The following is a 22777-nucleotide window of genomic DNA, read 5'->3' as shown; positions in this document are numbered from 1 at the left end:
ACCATTTTGGCTCTCACTCAGCTATAATGTTTGCCAACCAAGGATGTTGTTTTACCCTTTCCTTCATTCTAAAGTAGAATCCTAGAGAAGTCGCTGAAGGGATAAAATTTAGCTGATGGAGGAATTTGTTGATCGTGCTGTCTGATAGATACACATATACTTCCCTCACTAGGATCTTATTCATGTTGGGCATGTCTGTAGCTTTCTGTCCTTTCTTACACATATTCTCCAGTATAGCCTGGTAGTTTTCATAAATTTCCCTGACTAATACGCGGAAGAATGATTCACCCACCTTTGTGATCATCCCAAATCAAAATCTTTGACCTCTTTCTCCATTTGGGGGTACCTGCTTAACCTAGTAGTGATGATCCCCATCTCTTTATATATCGACCGCTTAATACTTCTTATTTTTGTTCTTGTCATTCCTCTATGGTAGATATCTGCCCCTAGGAACCTGCCATCTGACACTTTCTTGAACACCAGGATTCTTACATTTAATCACATCTCCCCTTGTCTGAGATTCTTCACCAGTTGGGTGTTCATAAGAAGGATGTTCTGCAGTAGGTTTTTCAGAGTTAGGCTGCTCTGAAGATATAAGGTCATATGGAGAGATGCTGTCCAACTCAGTCTTAATTTCTTCAACCACCTCTTCCTCAGGTTATGGAAGAGGTTCTTCTATCTTTAGACTCTGACTTCTGTTGCATCTTTGTAATTATGGTACCTCTTCTTCACTTTCGGATTCATTGAGAAGTCTTCGAGTTAAATTATCCTGGGTTACCTTCTTAGCAACTTTCTTTGCTTTTCCTTTTGGAGGCATGATCAATTTTGTAGCAAGGTTAAAAAGATATTATTACTTAATACACAAGAGCAAATAATTAAGAAAAAGTCAATCAATTTCAATGCTACTCTTGAAAGGGTTTTATCACTGTCATTGAGCATAGATGTGATGACTTGGTATAATAAGCCATCACTTATGTTATTGCCCGTCAACCAAGTCATCAGCTTAAGGTAGAATGTGACCAATTTAAACAACACCTAGCGACTGTGTCTGGTAATCCATCACTTATGTGATACCCCATCAACCAAGTCATTTTCCTCAGGCTGAATGTAATTAGATTGAGTAAGGGTGTGACAAATTAGTGTGATAATCCATCACTTATGTAATAGCTCGTCAGCCAAGTCATCATCCCAAAATAGAATTTTAGCCTATTTTTATTTCTTTGAAAACTTTTCAACGTAATCATCATTTAACACCACGCATTCCAACATGTAAAATTCGATTTTTGGGCTAAAATTTCAAACTTTATTGCTCAATTCAGAACTAGTAGCCCTAGTTTCCAGTTTCAACAAGAACCCATATCCAAATTTGAATCAATAATCTTTAAAAGCTAAAGTACAGAAGATTTTAACCCAACAATAGTACATTTTTCAACTTTTAATAGGAATTTGTTCATGAACATATTTTACTGATGCAATATGTAATTGATCTTGAGTAATCAATTCACTATGCATTACTTAAAAGTTGAACATGAACACTTCAAAACCAACAAAATTTACATTATTGGACAATTATCATTGCTTATCAAGGAAAAGGAGTCAAGCTTAAAATATACCTCTTAGTCGACTCAAACTACAGGCTTCCCTTGTGAGGTTTTTCAAAATTTTTAGACAAGAACAAGTGAGCTTGACTGGTTTCTCAAATAAGAAAAAAAAGAAGTTTCGCACCTTTTTTCAATTGGTTTAGAGAAGATGAAGAGAAAGTAGAATTTTGTCTTTTGAAAAGGAAACCAATGGGCAAGGAGAAGTGAATGAAATTAAAAAGCTTATTTTTTTCTATAATTATCTACTAAATAATAAATAAAAAGCAATTAAAGATAATAACTAATAATGGAAAGAAAATAAACTAAAGAAAATTGGGTTTGGAAGGTGAAGAGATTAAGGTTCAAGGATGTGGGTTGGGTCAGGATATCTTTTCTGGGCCCAAAATTACGTGATGGCTTATCACAAAGTTGATAGCCCATAACATTTCATCATTGCCTTAAGGAAGAATGTTTCCCCATTTTGCGTCATCTGATGACCAGGTGTGACGGCTTATCACAAGTGTGATAGCTTATCAGACTTGGTCGTAAGTTCTATCTAGATTATACCTCAATATTAGCTCAGATGACGACCTCACCTAATGCCTTATCATGAGGGTGATGAATTATCATCTCTAGTCTTTACCTTTATCCAGAATGATGCCATTTTAAAAAAAATGTTGATAACATCAAGTGATGCATCGTAAACTTTCTGACAAGCCATCATCTTTGGTCGTCAGTTCCACTTTGCTGACTGCATCAATTTCACCTTAACTCTTGCACACCTAAACAAATCAATACAATCACCATTTTAAGAATAAAACAAATAAACTTACAGCATAAAAGTTTGGGTTGCCTCCCAATAGCTCCTGATTTATCGTCACGGCATGACTTAGTTATCTCGACTACTCAAAATTCATTGAGATACATATTGGATATTATCCTACATCATTCATTGGACCAACATAGATCTTGACCCTTTTCCCATTGACTTTGAATAGACTTCCATCTTTACCTTTAAGTTCCACCACACCTAATGGAAAAATTTGACTTACTTTGAGTTGCCAGGACCATATTGACTTCAAATTGCCCAAAAAAACTTTAAGCCAAGAGTTAAACAATAACACCCAATCACCAGCTTTAAAATCACTCTTCTCTATTCTTCAGTTATGGTAATTCTTCATTCTTTCTTTGTACAAATCTGCTCTTTCATAGTCTCCAAGACGGATTTTGTCCATTTCATTTAGTTTCCCCAATCTTAACTCCAGTACTTCTTTCCAGTTTATGTTTAGTCGTTTAAGAGCCTACAAGGCCTTATGCTCTAATTCAACCGGAAGGTGACACACTTTACTAAAGACCAACTGGTAAGGTGACATCCTAATAGGTGTCTTGAAAGAAGTTCAATATGCCCACAAGGCATCATCAAGCTTTCGAGGCCAATATATTCGGCTAGTATTCTCCATTTTAGCTAAAATTTCTTTTATCTCCCGATTTAAAACTTGCACTTGGCCACTAGTTTATGGGTGATCTGGAGTAACAACCTTATGCCTCTTCACACATTATTTCACCAAAGTAGCCCAAAATGTTTTGTTGTTGAAGTGGGACCCCTCTACACTAATTATTATTCTTGGCAATCCAAAATGAGAGAAGATGTTCCTTTTCAAGAAAGCCACTAGTCTCTTGCCTTCATTATAAGCGAAAGCAACTGCTTCAACCCATTTGGACATATAGTCCACAGCTACTAAGAATATTTTAGTCCATAGGAGCTTAGATACGATCCCATGAAGTCGATATCCAGGATGTCAAATAGTTCAACTTCCAACATTGTCGCCATGGGTATCTCATGGTACTTTGGTATTTACCCTTGTTTGTGGCATTGGTCACATTTTCTCATGAAATCATATGGATCTTTGAATAGGTTTGGCAAATGGTAGCCACTCTGCAATTCCTTTCTTGCAGTAAAATAACCTGCATGGTGACCTACAACTAGAGAAGCATGACAAGCTTCGAAAATACCCAGCATGTCCACCTCCAGGATACACTGCCTAATAATATTATCTGTACACCTCCAAAATAAATATGGGTCATCCTAGAAATATTACGTAACATCATGAAGAAAATGCTTTCTTTAGTGAAAGGAGAGATTCTTCGAGATAATCTCACTCACCACAAAATTTGCAAAGTTTGCGTACTAAGGTACTCATTCGAGTACAACAACCAATATTTTCTCATTTGGAAATGTATCATCAATTTTGAGCTCATCCTTGACTGTTTGATCTCCCTCAAGTCTAGATAGGTATTTTGCAACTTAATTTTTACATCTTTTTCGATCTTTGACTTCAAATTTGAACTCTTGAAGAAGCAATACTCACCTGATTAGCCTTGGCTTTGCATCCTTATTTTCCACCAAATACCTTAAAGTAGCATGGTCTGTATGCACTACCACTTTGGTCTATAATAAGTAAGCACAGAACTTTTCAAATGCATAAAACATCACAAAAAGTTCCTGCTCAGTTATAGTGTAATTCCTCTAGGGATCATTTAAGGCATTGCTTGTGTAGTAAATAGGATGAAACAACTTATCTTTATTTTGGCCAAGCACAGCCCCCAATGCTACTCCATTTGCATCCGACATAATTTCAAATGATTTTGACCAATCTGGTGCAATAATGATTAGTCAGCAACTAGCTTCTCCTTAAGGCAATCAAATGTCTTCTTAAACTCATCCTAAAATATGAACTTGTTCTCCTTCTCTAAAAGCTTGCACATTGGGTTTACAATCTTAGAGAAGTCTTTTATAAATCATTGATAGAAGCCAGCATGACTAAGGAAACTCCACACTCCCTTTACTGAGATAGGGGGTGGTAGTTTCTCAATAACTTCTATTTTGGCTTGGTCAACTTCAATTCCCTTAGCTGAAATTTTTTGACCAAGGACAATGCCCTCCTTCACCATGAAGTGGCATTTCTCCTAGTTTAACACCAAATTGAAATTCTCGCATCTTTTCAATTCTCTACTCAGATTAACCAGACACAGCTCAAAAGAATCACCTACCACTGAGAAGTCATCCATGAATACCTCCAAGGTATCCTCCACCATATCAAAAAAGGTAGACAACATGCACCGTTGAAAAATGGCAGGTGCATCACACAAACCAAATGATATCAGTTTGAAAGAAAAAGTATTATACAATTAAGTGAAAGTTGTCTTCTCCTGATCCTCTAAAGCAATAGAAATCTGGTTGTAGCCTGAATAACCTTCCAAGAAAAAATACCAACCTCTTTTTGCCAACCGATCAAGCATTTGATCCATAAAAGGCATTGGGAAGTGGTCCTTCAGAGTCTATGAGTTGAGCTTATGATAGTCTATGCAATCTCTCCACCCTATATTCAGCCTGAGTGGAATCAACTCATTCTTTTCATTTGCCACTACAGTCATGCCCCCTTTCTTGGGCACACATTGGACAGGGCTTACCTATTTACTATCCGATATGGGATGTTCAACTCCTGTATTAAGACATTAAATGATCTCCTTCTTAACCACTTCTTGCATTGGTGTATTAAGGCGATGTTTGTGCACAATGGTTGGGGTGCAATTCTCTTCAAGATTAATATTGTGAGTGCAAATACCGGGATGAATATCAATGATATCGATAATAGACCAACCAATAGCCCTTTTATATCTTCTAAGCACAAAGATAATTTACTAAACATTTAACATGCCTCAGAAATAAAAACCAATATACTAGTAGTTTAGGTGGAATAGTTAGAAGGGGATAATATGGTGTAAGTCTCGTTTAAAGTGATTGAATTTTCCAAATTTGATGAGGGGATCCGTAAAGTAAGTATAGTAAAGATAGGCTTGAATATTGTGATTTATAGATAGACAAGTTATTGGGTTAAGTGGATAGTATGCTTGATAAGACAAGATGTTGTTTGACTGCAGTGATAGGATGGAATAGTATTTTGAGTGGATGTAAGGCATAGAGCCCCGTATCTTAAGTTAGAATCTTTTAACTCTCGATTAGACTTTAACTTGCAGTCAATGTATAGTTAGAATCTATCTCTGGTAGCAATATGTTGTGTGGGGAAATGGTGAGGTATGTTATTCATAGGTGAATTCTTTGTTAAGAAGTATTGCGATGTTTAAGAGCTATTAGTGCAAGACCCTTAAAATTTCCATAATTCTCTTTTTGACCCTACCTAATTCGAAACATCAATTTTTGACCCAAATTATATTCAGGGATGTTACACGGGTATCCCAGGAGATTTTTGGAACTTTCAAACATGGTTCAGGGTGGTTTTGGATCATTGAGGTTGTGAGCCTCCATGATAGCCCCACGTTGTGAAGGATAGCCTCTCCAATAAGGTCTGCGATATGGACCTAAGAAAAAATTTTGATTGCTTAGATTTTCTCACTTGGGGTGAGGACTTTTAGGTCTTTTACCCCTTGAACCTTGGTCTCATTATCTTATGAATTGTGGTTACATAGTTTACGTGGTGATGCCATTAAGACTTTTTCCTTTTGATTCCTATACGTGTTATGTTGAGGGAAAATTCTTAATGTGAAGTTACATACTCCTAAAGCTTTAAAAGATTTCTATCCATCATTCGAGGAGGAATAATTCTAAGGGGGAGATAATGTAACACCCTGCGTTTGAGGGCTAGAATTTGAACCATTTTTTCTACATGTATAAACTCAAATCCTAGTGTGAAAAGTGCCTTTGAAGGGAAGAATGCATATAGTAAACACATAGAGTAAAGTGGAGTTAAGAACTTTCATTATCGACAGAATTTTGGAATTTGATTTTATAAAGGTCAAATTTTCATTTGTATAAATTCTAGAATATGTTGAATTTTGGGTCTCAAGACCTATAAAATTATATATAAATGTGTTCTCTTTCTAACGCACCCGATTTGGCCGTTATTTGATACCCAAGCCAAAAATTATAAGCATTTTTGTGAAGAGGCAGTAACGGTCTGCGATAGCAGCGAGGTGAGGAGCCTATCATAGAGATTACCCTCTACGACACAGTGATGCTTTAAATTATGCCAATTTTTGTTTTTTTATTTGAGAGGAAGTGTATTGAAGTCCTTTCACATATAAATGATCCATAAACACTATATTAAACTATTTCCATCTTTTTTAATGACATAACATCGATTATTTTACTCTAAAAAATCCCTACTCTCAAATCCCCCTTTTCAAGTCAAGGCTAGGGTTCAAGGAGGTGTCCATCAAGGGTCCTAAGGGAGTTGTCTTTTTCCAAATTTCATCTATCTAAGACATATATCTCTTTCCCTTGTACTTATATTTTCTTTAAGGCATGAAATTTATTAGTTATGCATAGCTTTGATGTGGGTTTTGATATAGTTAAGGGTTTTTGACATGATTGGTCATTAAAATGGTTTTCCATGGTTTATTTTGATTTATTCATATTTTATTAATAATTATGAACATTTGGGATGCATGGGAATGGTAGTTTAACTGTGGGGTTATTGTAATCCCCAACTTGATGATTTTACCATGAATTATGGTTTTGGAAATTATATTCCCTTAACATGTTTGTGAAATTTTCAATGAAAAGGTTTTTGTCACATGGTTTTGTTGACTTACTTAAAATAATGCATTGGCATGCAAAGGATAATGAAGAATAAATGTTTCCCTTGTAAGGCCTTGTTGGCTAAGTATTGAATGTGAAAAAATGCAACCTGGTGTGTTGAATTGATTAAATGAGTTAGAGTCCTAAATGGCCTCAGCAAACAAAGCACTAGCTGCACCCCTCTCAGCCTGTGCAGCAACTATCGAAGCAATAGTATGAATAGAATTAAGAAACTTTGCGTTCATCACAATACCCTGAGGGACCTGAAGAGCAATAAAAGAAATAAGAGGAAGTCCATTATTATCAAGAATAGGACTATAAGATCGAAGATATACTCCAGACGTAGGAGGTGCCCCTTTATCTTTATCTTTATATGGGACGGAAGAATTTCCTTGTGTTTCAGATCTAGGAGGCATGATCTGAAAGACAAACAACCAAGGATTAGAGTCTAGATTCTAGAACTGAGAATTTCAAGAAATTGAAACATTATTAAATGTCTCACAGCCTCTCTCTTATGAGTGTAGCGTTCTTCGCAACCCTAAAAGAGACTCTACTCGACACGGTTTTATGGAATTTTTAGTTGACTATAAACCTAGCTCTTATTCCAACTTGTATCGACCTGAACCGGGGTTGTAACACCTCAGAAATGAGTCCCGATATGTTACACAGTGCTTAGGGTTATAAGTGACCCCAAGCTAACCGTTCTACTGGTATAACTCATAAGCAACTGAATAAAAAGTATAAATCGGTTCAAATTAGCAAATAACAACTCCTTTCTGAATCTGATCAATACAAATTTCTTTTACAAGATTACAACTCTGCTTTACAAATCAAAACTGAAACTGAATACATCAACTTCTACTGACTATCTATAAAGCCTCTACTAGTACTAAATTTAGATAGTTGGGTCATGACTCCCAACTATCCGAACTCAATACGACTGAAATGGGAAAATAAAGAACTACTCAAACTGTCTATCTGGCTCAAACCCTTGAGTTAAAAGGATTCATCACCTGCTGATTGGAAGCTGCCTGCTAACTGAATCTGAATGTGCATACTAAGTCTTGTACCTACATTATGAGACAATGTAGCACATAGACGTATATGATGATCAGCACTTTGGGAATGTACTAAGTATATGGGGTGCAATTCAATAAGTAACCAATATCTCAATATCACCATAGCTTATAAAATTATGCATGCTAACATAAATGACTCACATAGTTTTAATAATATCTGAAATATAAATCTCATAAATAATGAATAATAAAACATGTATAAATCTCATGAGTCATTCAACTTTCTTCTAAAATCTGTATTCTCCACATATTCTCAAAACTTGTAAGCTAGATGAAATCTGAAACTCATTCTGTATAGTAAACTATTTATCTCAATCCTTTAAATCAATAAAACTATTTCAAGAGTTGGGGACATCTTTGAGAGTTTTTTTTAACCGACATAAACAATGTGAGCTACATGGAGTACAACGTCTTACCCATATTGGGGAGAGCTGTTCTATCCTTGCCATCGAATAGAACCTTAACTTTAGTGATCACTATCTTAACCCACTTGGGGTATATTAGAAACCTATGGGGCCACGTAGTTCTGGGGTATGAAACCTCAGAATCAAGCCCAACTCGGTGCTAAATACTACTTCCTTACTTAGCTCAGAACTTTAGAAAATCCACCTTAAAACATTTCAATATTATACAATGGGAGCCAAAATGCCTCACCTTTATCTCAAAATTAAGAATGTGGATTTCTTTCTTAATTTAGGTTCAAAACTCACTTCTAGCTTGAAATCTTGATAGAGTTATCATTAAAGCTTTAAAGATCTCATAATAATGGAATATGAGCATACTTCTTGCAATTCTTTAAAAGTCATCAACAAATCATTCTCAAAACTCATAATTCAACAATAAGGCTCAACTCATAACAACAAGTCTTGGGAATACTTAAAATATGAAATCAATATAGGAATGTGTAATTTATATCATGAACTGTCACTTTATATCATAATTAAACAAGATAATCATGCATTTCAAGACTTGAACACTTTCATAATCTCATAAACTTGAAATATAGCAAAATAATATGAATTCATCTTGAAAATACGAAATTCATTAAGAAAAACTAAAACTTTTGGGCTCAAGAATGAAAGGCTGCTCTTGTTCAAAACCCACATACCTTAAACTTGGAGCTTTTGGATGACTTCAAAAATTCCAGAAGGTTATTCATAAACTATTGGGTGTCCCTCGTAGCCCTCTTAACGAGGAATTCAAATATGCAAGAATTGTCGAATTCTCATAGTTGAATATCTAGATAATTGGGTTTTTATGTTGAAACCCTAACCTTGTAGTTGAAGGTGTGCAGAGAATTTTTAGATGTTTAACGAAATATAATGGAAGATAATACATTCCTTGAGGGTTATAAGTCATGGGAAGTGAAGGAAAAAAACCAAAATACCTTTACTAAACCGCTTCCCAGTTGCTGAAAATCTAAGGCTAACGCCATTTGTGATAGGCCGTCAGACTTGTGATAAGTCATCACAAATGTCGTCACTGGGGGGGCTGGAATTGATGGATTTCTGCCTAAGGTTGACGGTATTCATGATAAGCCATCACACTTGTGATAAATTATCATAAATGTCATCACTGGGGGCTGGATTCTGCCTGAGGATGACGACATTCATGAATTCTAAATATATATTCTCATGTTGGACAATGTTTTTATCCTCCAAGATAGTTATAAATTAGACTATGCAAAATCAAACTTACAATTGCAAAAACTTATAATTGTACTTATATTCCTTTAAATTTGCAATAATCCACCATATTAGATTATTTAATCGTTCGAAGCGGGTCCTTCAAGAAGAATATAATCATACATGACTCCACTCCAATGGCTTGAACCTCTACTTTGCTTAAGAAATATAACATTAGCACCGCTAGAGAGAAAATTGCTAGGTATATCTATAGTATACATCCGATATAATCCATGAATTCCATGTCTTGCAACCGCGTTATCCCTGCCTATCGATCTTATTGAAAAATGAGAAATGTCTACATTTTGATCATTTATTCAAATCTATAACAATTGAAACACGCCATTGATTATTTGTAAAAAACAAATAATGTATACATGAGATATACACTAGGTATACAAATTAAGAATAATATGAAAATTTATTTAGCCCATACTTGTAATTCAGCTTCATTTGCTAAGGATAATGCTAGTTGAAGAGTATTAATTAGGGAATCCTTCACTTGTTGAAGATAAACACAATTTTCCATGTAGTTGTTATATATGTTTTGTTCCCATCATCACTATTAATTAGAAAAAAGAATTAGAACTCAATACGCAGTATAATCTTACAAGTGGAGTCTGAAGAAGATAGTGTGTACACAAATATTATCCCTACTTTGTGACGGTAGGGAGACAGGTTCTGATAGACCCTCAAGTCGAAAAGAGACTCAAAAAAAATTGTAATAACAGATAGTAATATGAACAAGATAATAAGATAATCGAAGCGAAAGAAACAACAAAGATCTAAGTATAAAGACCTAAAAACAATAGTAGTAATAGTACTTCTAGTAAGGAAAAGAAATATGCTTGACAACCTACAAACCCTATACTCTAAATACTTAGACCTTCACCGTCCTATCAATGGTCATGTTTTCAGGTTATGTCCCCAAATGTAAATGTTTGAGCAAAAACTGCATAAAATTGACTCGCCCAAAGCATTTCCATTGGAGCTCCATATTTTCGATGATGTTTTGAGTGACATTGAGATAAGTATCTAGTATCTCCTGAACTATAGTCAATGTTGCTACGAGACACTCCAACTTCACAGGGGTCCTATTACCCCTTTGAACTCAATTTTAACCTATTTTTGTCACTCTTTGGTGCTGATATAACACTTTTATTATATAAAATGGAGTCGACATCAATGATGTCACGCCAGCTAAAAAGGTTGACAAAAGGTGTCACATTAGCTAAAATGATTGTCAAAATACGCTAAATTTAGTTCGGGGATAATAGAACCACCGTAAAATTGGAGTGTGTCGTAGCAATTTTGGTCAAAATTCAAGGGGTACTAAATGCTTTTCTCGAAAATGTTAATTAAACTTGACTTTTTTTAGTATTATAACTTTCAGAATGGGGTAAATAACATACTACAACAAATAAAATTACATGATATTGTTAAAATTATTTATGCTGTCAGTGCATATAACATAAACAATCCAAAAGGAAGAGGATGTTTGTGGACATACTTGTAAGTATATCTATTAACATGAGCAAAGAACCAATCTGTTTGATAGTTGCTTGATCCAATAATGTATACTAAATCATCATTAGTGTATATTTCTGTATAACAATCCCATAATCCATATTGCCTAAACCTGAAAAAGAAAAAATCAATTAATAATTTCACGTATGGTCACTTAACTTTTATTTCATCACATTGCGTGATTAAACTCTTTTTCCAAACAAAAATAGTCATTCAAATTCACATAAGTATATATAACATAAAGTCGCTAAATATATTTTCATAACAAAAATAGTTATTCAACTTTGCTTTAGGTTTACTCGTATTAACTTAGTATGATACTTAAACAAAATCGAATGACATTTTTATTACAAAGAAAAAATATAGTGACTTTCAAGATGCTTAGGTTAAAGTGAGTGATTTATTGTTACAACAACATATTCAGTGTATTACAAGAAAGCAGGATCTGGGGAGGGTAAGTGCAGTGCATATTGCTACCTTGGATGAGGTAGAGAGGTAATTGTTTCTGATATACCCCCCGCCCCCTGGAAGAGTGATTTATTCGTTACATGAATGTATCCAGTGTATTCCTACAAAGTAGGATCTGGAGGAGGGTAAGTGTATATAGTTCATACCACTACCTCAAATGAGGTAGAGAGTTTGTTTCAAATAGACCCTCGACTCAAGAAGAGTGATTTATTCATTACGAAAAATAATATAGCAACTTTAATACAATAAATTGAAAATTGAGTTAACATCTATGAATAAACTAAGAAATAATTTGAGTAAAAAATTCATAGAATAAATGTAATTAACTTACTTCTCTTTATAATGTGCAATGTAAAATTGGTCTTCAAATTTTGGTTGTGGATTTGGAATAACGAATTCGGCAGCAGTTCTATCTGGAATGCCTATTTCCTACAATGTTGGTCCACTTCTTGGAGGGTTGAACACAAGAGTGTGCAACCTAGTTCTTGATCCTGTTACAGAAGTGGATTCAGAATTTAAATTTAAACGTACGATCTTTAAAATTTTACCTTTGAACCTATTACAACGTTGGGAAGTATAGTTTAGAATTTAACAATCGACGAAATTCTAGTAAAAGGGTAGTCCGGTGCACTAAAGCTATCTCTCTATGCATCCGGTCCAAAGAAAGGCCTGACCACAAGGGTCTATTGTACGCAGCATTACCTTGGAGTCCGGTCAACTAAAGTTCTCTCGCCATGCACACGGTTCGAGGAAGTAGATGAAATTCTAGAAAAAGGGCAGGCCGGTCAGCTAAAGCTCTCTCGCTATGCACAGGGTTCGAGGAAGGGCCCAACCACAAGGGTGTATTGTACGCAACATTACCTTGGAGTCCGGTCAACTAAAGCTCTCTCTCTATGCACAGAATCCGAGGAAGGGCTTGACCACAAGGATCTATTGTACATAGCATTACCGGCATTTCTGCCAGAGGCTATTTCTAAAGCTTGAACCTGTGACCTCTTGGTCACATGACAACAATTTTATCAGTTACTCTAAGGCCCTCCTTCATTCAACGAAAATCTAGTGAAGGGCAGTCTGGTGTATTAAAGTCTTCTCGCTATGCACAGAGTCTAGTGACTACATTTTTATATATCAATTTTATATATTTTATACCTATTTTCATATATTTTCTATGTAATTATATACATATTCCGCGTCGAGTGGCCGTAGCATGACTCTTATTTGGGTGTATCGACCTGCATGAAATTTAGTCATAGAATTAACTGATGTAAATAATCCAACTGCAGTTGATTGCCCCCGTGGACAAAACAGTGGATCGTGATCTTGCACTTGCTAAAGAATTGGGATTGAAGCTTATATATGCTATAAACACGCATGTTCATGCTGATCACGTCACTGGCTCTGGCTTGATTAATGTTGGACTGATTTTCTTTGAACATAATACTTTATTACTTCATTTGCCTGACATTTTTTCAAAACTGTTCCACTTCTGTTTTCTGGTGCTTCATTATTGTTTTTAATGCTGCAGACTAAGGTGCCTCATGTGAAATCGATAATTTCCAAAGCGAAGCAATGCAAAAGCTGATCTTTTTGTCGAACCTGGTGATAAAATCTACTTTAGAGATATCTTCTTGGAGGTACACGGACATGTACATTATGGTGCATATAAAAGATAATTAAGTTTTTCTCAAGTTGTTGTTGGGGTCAAAAATCATAACAGCGAATTTGATTCTATAAGTTCCATCTATAGTTCTAAGAAATAATCATGTCATACATGTCAAATTGACTTGCAAACATATGACAATTACTACAGTATGGTGTGCAGGTGAGTCATCATTTGTCAATCATGTGATTTTGTTCTATAGGAGAGAGAAACTGTTTGATTCTTTTAATGTAGTGAGCCTTGTGGAAAGCAAATTTTGGAAACGAAAAGATGGACTTGAACATAAGCACTAAATCTGACATTTAGTTTGCTGCAGAAAGCAATAGTGACTTCCACATACTAGTCTTGATAAACGATGTATATATATACCCTTTGATTTGTACTTATTGGTGCAGAAGACTAATGGAGAAGTGTTATGATCTTATTAAACGAGACCTTTTTGTTATCAAATACAGTAAGTATTATGTTCAGAATGGTCAAATGTTGTTATGGTGGATTCAATTATAACATCATAATCCTCCCTCAGTAATACATGACTCAATAAAGTGGGATTGATGGACCACAAGAAAAACAGCTACCGACCCTACGAATAGTTGGCCGTTAAAATTTCCATCAGTTGCATGGGGACACCTACCAAAATATTCGCGAACATTTGGTTGTGTGCTGAAAATTTTGCCGTCCATATTTGAGATACAATCTGATACAGTATATTACAGGTTCGTGCAACTCCTGGTCATACATTAGGCTGTGTTACCTATGTTACAGGAGATGGAGTCGATCAACCTCGGCCAAGGATGGCATTTACTGGTGATGCTCTATTGATTAGGGGATGTGGAAGGAAAGACTTTCAGGTACATGCTCCTGATGTAGTGTGTAATTTTAGTTGAATTATGCTGGATTGTTTGACCAAATGAAATCGATAGTTTGTGCTCGAGCTCATGTAAATGCCTGTAAACCACTATGATTTTGATCAATTTCTTGCTTACAAAAGCTAAATGATGCTCTATGTTTGAGGATACTCTTGAGGGATGGGGTTAGTGCCCTGTTGGAAAAAGGAAAGGGTCTTTTAGATGAAGAAAACCCCCGAAATATGTAATTGTTGAAAAACATTATATTTCAATTTATAATGTCAAATTGCTGAGAATTTGAGAAAGAGATATCATCCAATTTGCTTGATTAAATCAAGAACGTATAATTATGTTGGCCAATTTATGATATCTTGGTCTCGGATGTCGTTCCTTAAGAACCTGAATAGTCCGCTCGGACTAACCATCTGTCTGCGGATGAAAAGCTTTACTTAAATCCACTCGAGTACCCAACTCCTCATGGAATTCTCTCCAAAATAATGAAGCAAATACAAAACCATGTTCTTATATGAAAGAAATGGGCACCTCATGTAGACAAACTATCTCCGAAACATAAATTTCGGCTAATCTCTCGGCACTGATGGTCGTGCCGAGTTGGTCAAACGATCCACAATAACCGAAATACCATTAAAACCAAGGGAAGTACGAGGAAAACCACTAATAAAGTACATAATTATACATTCCCATTTTCACTAGGGAACAGGTAATATCTAAGTCAGTCCAACTGGACGCTGATGCTCGACCTTAACCTACTAATAACATATGCTACAAGCTATAAAGTATGCCACATCTCTCTTCATACCATCTCACCAGTAATGCTACCTCAAATTTCTATACATTTTACCTGTACCAGGATAAATAGAATATCTAGAGTTGTGAACCTCATGAAGAATCGACTAACTCAAGTAGTCAAATCGAGGAACACAAATAAAACATTGAAATCTCAAAATACCCTCGAAATTAACGGTGTGCCTCCCAGACTCACCACCTAGTCACAGAGAAAGCATATCTTGCTATCCTTATACTGATGATAACAAATTTTCTCAAATAGGAAGGACCTTACCTCCGCACAAGTCAAAATCCTATCAGGATCTGAAATATCAAGGTGACCTATCAAATTGGTTAAGGATTGAATGTCCCATGCCAAAGGCCTTTGAGAAATTGATATTTATGCCAATCTACCCATACTCACTTCCTTAAATCTTAACGTATTAGCTACTATATTTTCCTTACCCGGATGATATAAGATGAAATGTCATAGTGCTTTAGCGATTCTATCCATCTTCGCTGGTAAGCATTAAGCTCTCATTAGGTCATAAGATTCTGAAGGCTGTAATGATTGATGAAAATCTCACAATGTACACCATACTGATAATGCCTCAAAATCTTGAGCGCGAAAACTACCAGTGCCAACTCTAAATTATGTGTGGGGTAGTTACGCTCATGTTTCTTAAGCTATCTTGAAGCATAAATAGTGACATGATCCTACTGCATTAAAAAAAAACCAAGAAAAACACCCAAAGTATAATAAAACATGGTGAATGCCTCACCCTTAATAGGAAGAGCTAACACTGGAGCTCAGGTAAGATAATCCTTGAGCTTTACAAAGCTTAACTCGCACTCCTCAGACCATCAAAAAGGAACTTTATTTCAAGTCAATCTAGTTATTAAGGCTAAGATAATAGAAAAACACTCAATAAAGCACCTGTATAACCAGCCAAACCAATGAAACTGTGAACCTCAGTCGGAGACGTAGGCCTACCCCAATCATGAATCCCAGTAGTCTTAGTTGGGTCCACCATGATACCAAATCTAGATACCATATGTCCAAGGAATAATGCTGACTCAAGCATCACACTTTGAAAACTTGGCAAAAATCATCTGATCTCACAAGGTCCAGAGCACTATCCTCAAATAATGTACATGCTCCTCACTACTCCTCGAATACACAAGAAAGTCATTAATGAACATAATGACTTTCATGACCCAAGGCTACCCTCCTAGTTGTGACATGGTGCTGAAGGCCAGAAGTGACCTCAAGCTAACCTATGGACTGGTTCCTACTATGACAACTGAATAAAAAGATAATAACATAATATGTACAGAAATAAACTTATACGGTACTAACAATTAGATTACTGAAATAAATAAAAATGATATGTCTGAAGTATCTGATGATTGCTGGAGGCTAGACTTTCTATCTGAAAGCCTCTAAACATATGGAGTTGATGGGACGAACCCCTAACTAACTGAAACTTAACTGAAAATAAGGGAAATATAAAAATAATTAGAATAACATATAACGTTCTCGATGTATGAAACTCACGAACACTACTATGGGGAACTGTTGTGCTGTCTTGGGATGATTGGGAAACTTTGCATCCAAACCAATGTTATAAGATAACATAGCATAAGAGATCGGTATGCGACTAGCACTATAAATGTACTAGTACATGAGGCAAGGACTAACTAAAAATAAATATGTAAATCAAACATGGATGCATGAAACATGTCAAACTGAAAATTCAAGACTAAGTAATGCATGTAATTAAATAATCTAAACAACTTAATAGCTGAAAATCTATTTTCTTGGTCAAGAAAACCTAAACTTTTATAATATAAGTACTGGTTAAAAATGTGGGAGCTATCATGTAACCGACATGCCCCAATCTGAGGTAAATGGGGTCAAACCTATAATCCCAGTTGGAAGGGTTTCAGTATCTTACCACGGGTACTAACATATGGTTGGATGGATCCACTAATCTGTTTCCCCAAAGGACTAGAAAGTCAGTCCTATACTGGCGGGTGAACCCTAAGAGAATGTCAGTCCTTAATATATGGGTGACTTCTCATAATCCTGTGTTGGCTACGTAATTCTTAAACTTAGAGACTTCTACTAAGGACCAATTCCTAACTGGTGGGTGAGCCCAATCCCTAGGTTGTCTAAGTTTTAAATCCTACTTTAAACTAAATGACACTGGTATTATTATCAGTCTAACATGACATGGTACTGTACTGATAAGTACTCAGCATAAATATGGTAATCAAAATATAGTAATAAAAATCATAATTTTTCTTACTTGTAAATTAAAAACAAAGATATGTATAAATAAATAGGTATCGTGTGTTCATAACCCTCCAGCACTGAATGATCACAAAATACATAAATAATGCTTAAAACAACAGTATAAAATCATAGTTAAAAGACCCAAGACATAAGATATTTGAATAAATATTTGAGAAACATGAATTGGAATATGGGAATGTGTTAAACATAAGAGGACAATATATTTAAATGGTTTAATTCTTAACTAGATGATTTAGCATGAAACCAATTTAATATATCTTGGGTAATTGGAATTTAAAACATAAAGTAACCTAATTTACTTGAGAAGGCATGTTTACATTGCTTGAATTCAAATTTCTAAGAAGACATGGATTAAATTCATGATTTATGTGGTTAATTTCTCAAAAAAAAAAAAGGTTAAAATCCATACTTGAAAAAAGGAAAATTTTAGGACTCAATGGGTGAAAGTAACATGTTGATGAATACCTAACATACCTTAAAGTTCTTGGCTTAGTGAAGTAAACTTGACCTTTGAAACTTGGGAAATGGTCCAGAGAAGTAATTTTGTTCTTGAGAATGGAAATTGGAATTTTGTGCTATTTAATTTATGGGAAAGAGAGGAAAAATAATGCCCTTTAGAATTAAATGTCATGGGTTGAGAGTTATAAGGGTAAAAAAGACCAAAAAACCTTTAGAAATATTTTAGAAGTCGTTTGGAAGTCGTCCCGACGTGATTGGGTACGACTCGTATATTCTGGGTATGGGTCGTACCTTGAGTCATCATCAGGAACCCAAATTTCAACCCCTACTGTTGTGGGCATGACTCTTCCTGACGACTCATATGTCCTGGGTATGGTTCATGATCAGGCGTCATACCATACTGAAAACATTGATAGTGCTTCAGTAATTTGGCCATAACTTTTCACCCTGATATCAAATTAAGGAAATATTGGTATCATTGGAAAGATAATTCAATCATCGATCTATTGGTCATTTGTTATATTAGAAATTCCTAGTATAACTGAAGTTATGCTCATTTGAATATGAATTTAGTTATATTCTTCATAAGAACTCAATTTCTAAGGGATGTTTTAACTTGTTCATGATTTAGGAGCTATTTAAGGATTTAATATATGTCTAAGTAACTTATAAAGATATCAAGACATTAGGTTTGATCGTTGGATCCATCACTAATCATGATACAAGTCATAACTTATGACTCAAAAAAAGTCATACGACGAGCACTCATCCTCTTGTAAGCTGGACAAAACTCATCTCACCTCACACTGACTTGGTTACGACTTACTATGTACGACTCATATGATCACTTTATGACTTCAAAGGCTTAAGTTATACCATGAATAGAATAGCACCTATCACACATTGTCATGGGTATGAGTTGAACATAAGACATCTATGATGAAACTTTAATTTTTTGTGAAATTTTCTGACCTGGACCCCTGGCATGACGTGCCATAATCGCATCGGACGACTGAAAATAAACCATTAGGAATGGAGGGCTTAGCGTAACTCGGTGGAATCGCGGTACCTCTTTGATTCTGAAATTTGGACTCATCGTAGCGCGGTGGGATCGCGTTGGTACACTGAAAATTAAAAAATATAAAAATAAGTTGTGGTGCGATACACTAGTATCACGGTACCTCACTAGAAACTAAAAATTACCATTTTGACATACTCCGCATTGCGCTACTGGCCTAAATGACAGTGTTTAATGACTGAAACTTAAAATAGGCATAACTTCTTATTCGGTTATCAAATATAGGCGAATTTTATATCGTTGGAAAGCTAATTGAATTTCTTGAGTAATGGCAGGCTGTAAACTAAAAAATACTGAGTATTTCAAAAATTTATGTTCAATAACTCATAGACTAAGAGTTAATCTTAAGCTAAGAAAATATGGGGTATTATAATAGCTACCCCTTGGGAACATTCATCCTTAAATGAGACTGATTAAGCTGAGACACTGATAGACTGAGCTTACACACTACACATGCCTATTTTATGCATGACTACATGACTGAAATACTGACAAACTGAGCTCTTACACTGAATATGCATATCTGATGCATGGAATACATGACTGAAGCTACTGATAAGATGGGTTTCCATACTGAACATGCATATCTAATAAATGAGTGCATGATTGAGCTGATTCATAAATGTATGAACAAATATGCAGCGGTAATGGATACCAAGTTATAATTGTAGCTGAACATGGAACTGAGTAAAGCTATGAAAGATAGTTACCCTAAGCTGGATCTGAGGTTGTCGAGAAGAGGTGAGGATATTGATCTGCATATCTACTTCTGATTCCCAAGTAGCTCCCTCTACGGACTGATTCCGCCAAAGAACTTTGACTAAGGGAACTTTTTTGTTCCTCAGTCTATGAATTTAATAATCGAGGATCTGGAATGGAACCTCTTTGAAAGAGAGATCATTCAGAATATTTACAACCTCTAAAGGGACTATGACTGCTGGGTCACCAATGCATTTCTTTAGTAAGAAGACATGGAATACTGGATGTACTGAAGCTAGATTTGAAGGCAACTCAAGCTCATAAGCTACCTTTCTAAAATAACTGAGAATCTTGTAAGGACTGACATATCGGGGAATGAGCTTTCCCTTCTTGCCGAACCACTTTACTCCTTTCATAGGAGATATTTTAAAGTATAAAAAATTGCTGATCTCAAACTCGAAATCCTTTATTGAACATGCATGGACGGGAATGTGAGAACAGAACTGAGCCTAAAACCTGATATATGAACTGGATATCATAAACTTAACTGACCCCTGAATACATAGTTTATGGCTGAGATTGGAACTTGAGGGTCAACTTGGGAGTACCAACTATTCCAAAGTAGATTCGTTATGTGAAGAGAACATAGAAGGTTTAGGTCATAGGAGCTTGGGGGATTATAGTTTATCTCCCTCTTGGGATAATACGTCCCCTGTAGGATACTGACTTAGTTGATCTATTAAAGAAAGACTGGGATGATGCAAAGGGAACCTACAGACTGAATCATGATTGAATATCTGGGATCTAAAACTGAGACATGATATATGCACTAAGTCAAACACGCAACTACCTGGTTGCTCTATTTTGGAATGGTTGCATTCACGAAACTTTTAATAGTATAACTAGATGGAACACTAGGAAACTATACAAACTAGGACGCCTGACTACTAACTAAATTCCTGGCCTTACACTCTAATTCATGCTGAAAACTTATACTCGATTAGAGCATTTCTGTGACACTCTTACTATAAGGTTCTAATGACCTTAGGGATTAAGGAACCTTGGTATGGTCTGAATAATTTATCTGAATAAGAAATCACAACATGGCTAAAATTTTATAATATGGGCATTGATAACCCTACCTACTGAGGTCTGAGATGGACTGACTTCTCCTACTAAGTTCAAGCCTACTCAAACCTCCGAAATGTATTTAGCCACTTACACCTTAATATGATATATGGGTTCTTGGACTCCATGGGTGAAAAGGGCCCATGGATGAATATCTAACATACTTTAAAGCTTTTATCTTGAAAGAGAATCAACTTTTCTTGAACGTTTTTGGATTGGGAACCTTAAATTCTTGATTATATTAAAGAAGGACTTGTATAAGTTTCCACTCCAATATATGATAAATGTAAAACCAAATGCGTTGGGAAGAAAACTCAAAGATCTTTCTTTTGATATATAGTAGGCCACGTAAATCATTATGTACAAGGAGTAATGGTCATTTCAAGTTGACCCAAGATGAAATGTTTACTAAAACTTAATCAATAGAGGCGTTCTCAACTCGTCTTTCAGTTAGGAGATTTTTATGACCTTGACTGATATAATAGGACATTTCCATACTATAGAATTGATCGTCACACCTATATAGACAAAGAATCATTGGGTTCAAGTCTGTATGCATAGGAACAACGAACTAAATTCTAGCCTGAAAATATGGGTTGTTACACTACGGGGTGTCACAATCGTACAACCTGGATGGTGTTTCGTTCAAATACTCATAACTTCTTACTCCAGACTCAGATTGATGAATGGTTGGAGGCGTTGGAAAGAATACTCGAAGGGCTTTAATTGATATATAGTAGGCTAGAAGAATCATTATATAATAGAAGAAATAGTCACTGGGATTTGACCCATGTAAAATCATCAACTAAACATTCGCGATAGGAAAGTGCTCAACTTAACTCTTGAGCTAGGGGATTCTTATGGTGTAAATTTATTTCCAAGGATATTTCCACACTAGTGTCACTCAAACTTATATCTAAGTAGGAACCATTGGATTAGGGCCCATATACATCGAAAAGACGGTTCAACTTTAGCCAGAAAGTGCGGGTTGTTGCAGTGAATAAGGGGTTAGATCTTCTCGCAAATATAGTTCCATAATAGACATTATGAATTCATCAACAGATTATGGGAAAGTCAACTAAAGTTAGATATTGATACGGGAAAGAACAAAAATTATGTACCTTGATGTTCCTGAATTACTGTTGCATGCAGCAGCGTTCTATTAGATGGACCTACAACATAAGATAGATATTATTGTGCATCAATTTATGTGACATAGTTAAAATTTTAACAAATGATTAAGTTTTCTTTGATCAATTTTTTTAATGTCTTTTAAATATTTAAATTCATAATTATTGTGTTTTGCAGTGCTGTAATTTTTAAATATATAAATTTTATTTTAAAAAACCTTAACGATCAAACTTAAAATTTTTATTCTATCATATAAATTAGACGAAAGAAGTACATAGACTAAGTACCGATTTGGCCATGAAAATTTCTTTTCCAATTTTTTATTTTATTTTATTTCAAATACAACTTGCTAAATAGGTTGTTGCTTGTTAATTAATTTTACTGAGACTGATTGACTGTATCTGATAGTCCTGGTTCTATAACATTAAACTGCGGGAAGTAGTATCTAACTGACATGCCCCAAATATGATATAATTGCTGAGCTTGGGTCCAATCTATTCCCTGATTGGAAGGGTGTTAATACTGCGCCACTGGTAAGGATAACATGTGAGTAACCCTCATATAACAGGTAGCTCTAGTGAGAATAGTGGGAACCTCACATTACAGGTTAAACCACCTCATCTACCCTCATATAGCAAGCTACGATGTCTCAACCTATATTGGCTACATAGTTCTGAAATGCAAGTATTTCTTCTAGGAATTGTACCCTTATATAATAGGTGAATCTCCA

General features: G+C 35.4%; 1 long non-coding RNA gene across 1 annotated transcript; it reads right to left on the bottom strand.

Moving 5' to 3' along the window:
- Nucleotides 1-10456: 10456 nt before the first annotated feature.
- LOC124899420 lies at nucleotides 10457-12447 on the bottom strand. The gene is made up of 3 exons (XR_007056891.1): nucleotides 12270-12447; nucleotides 11454-11582; nucleotides 10457-10505 (listed from the first exon to the last, which is right to left on the bottom strand). It is a non-coding gene; the product is annotated as an uncharacterized LOC124899420 (long non-coding RNA).
- Nucleotides 12448-22777: the final 10330 nt, after the last annotated feature.

Source organism: Capsicum annuum, chromosome 6, assembly GCF_002878395.1.
Source record: "Capsicum annuum cultivar UCD-10X-F1 chromosome 6, UCD10Xv1.1, whole genome shotgun sequence".
NCBI lineage: Eukaryota > Viridiplantae > Streptophyta > Magnoliopsida > Solanales > Solanaceae > Capsicum > Capsicum annuum.
Note: the sequence above shows the minus strand (reverse complement) of the source record. Positions and strands in the feature narration are given on the sequence as shown.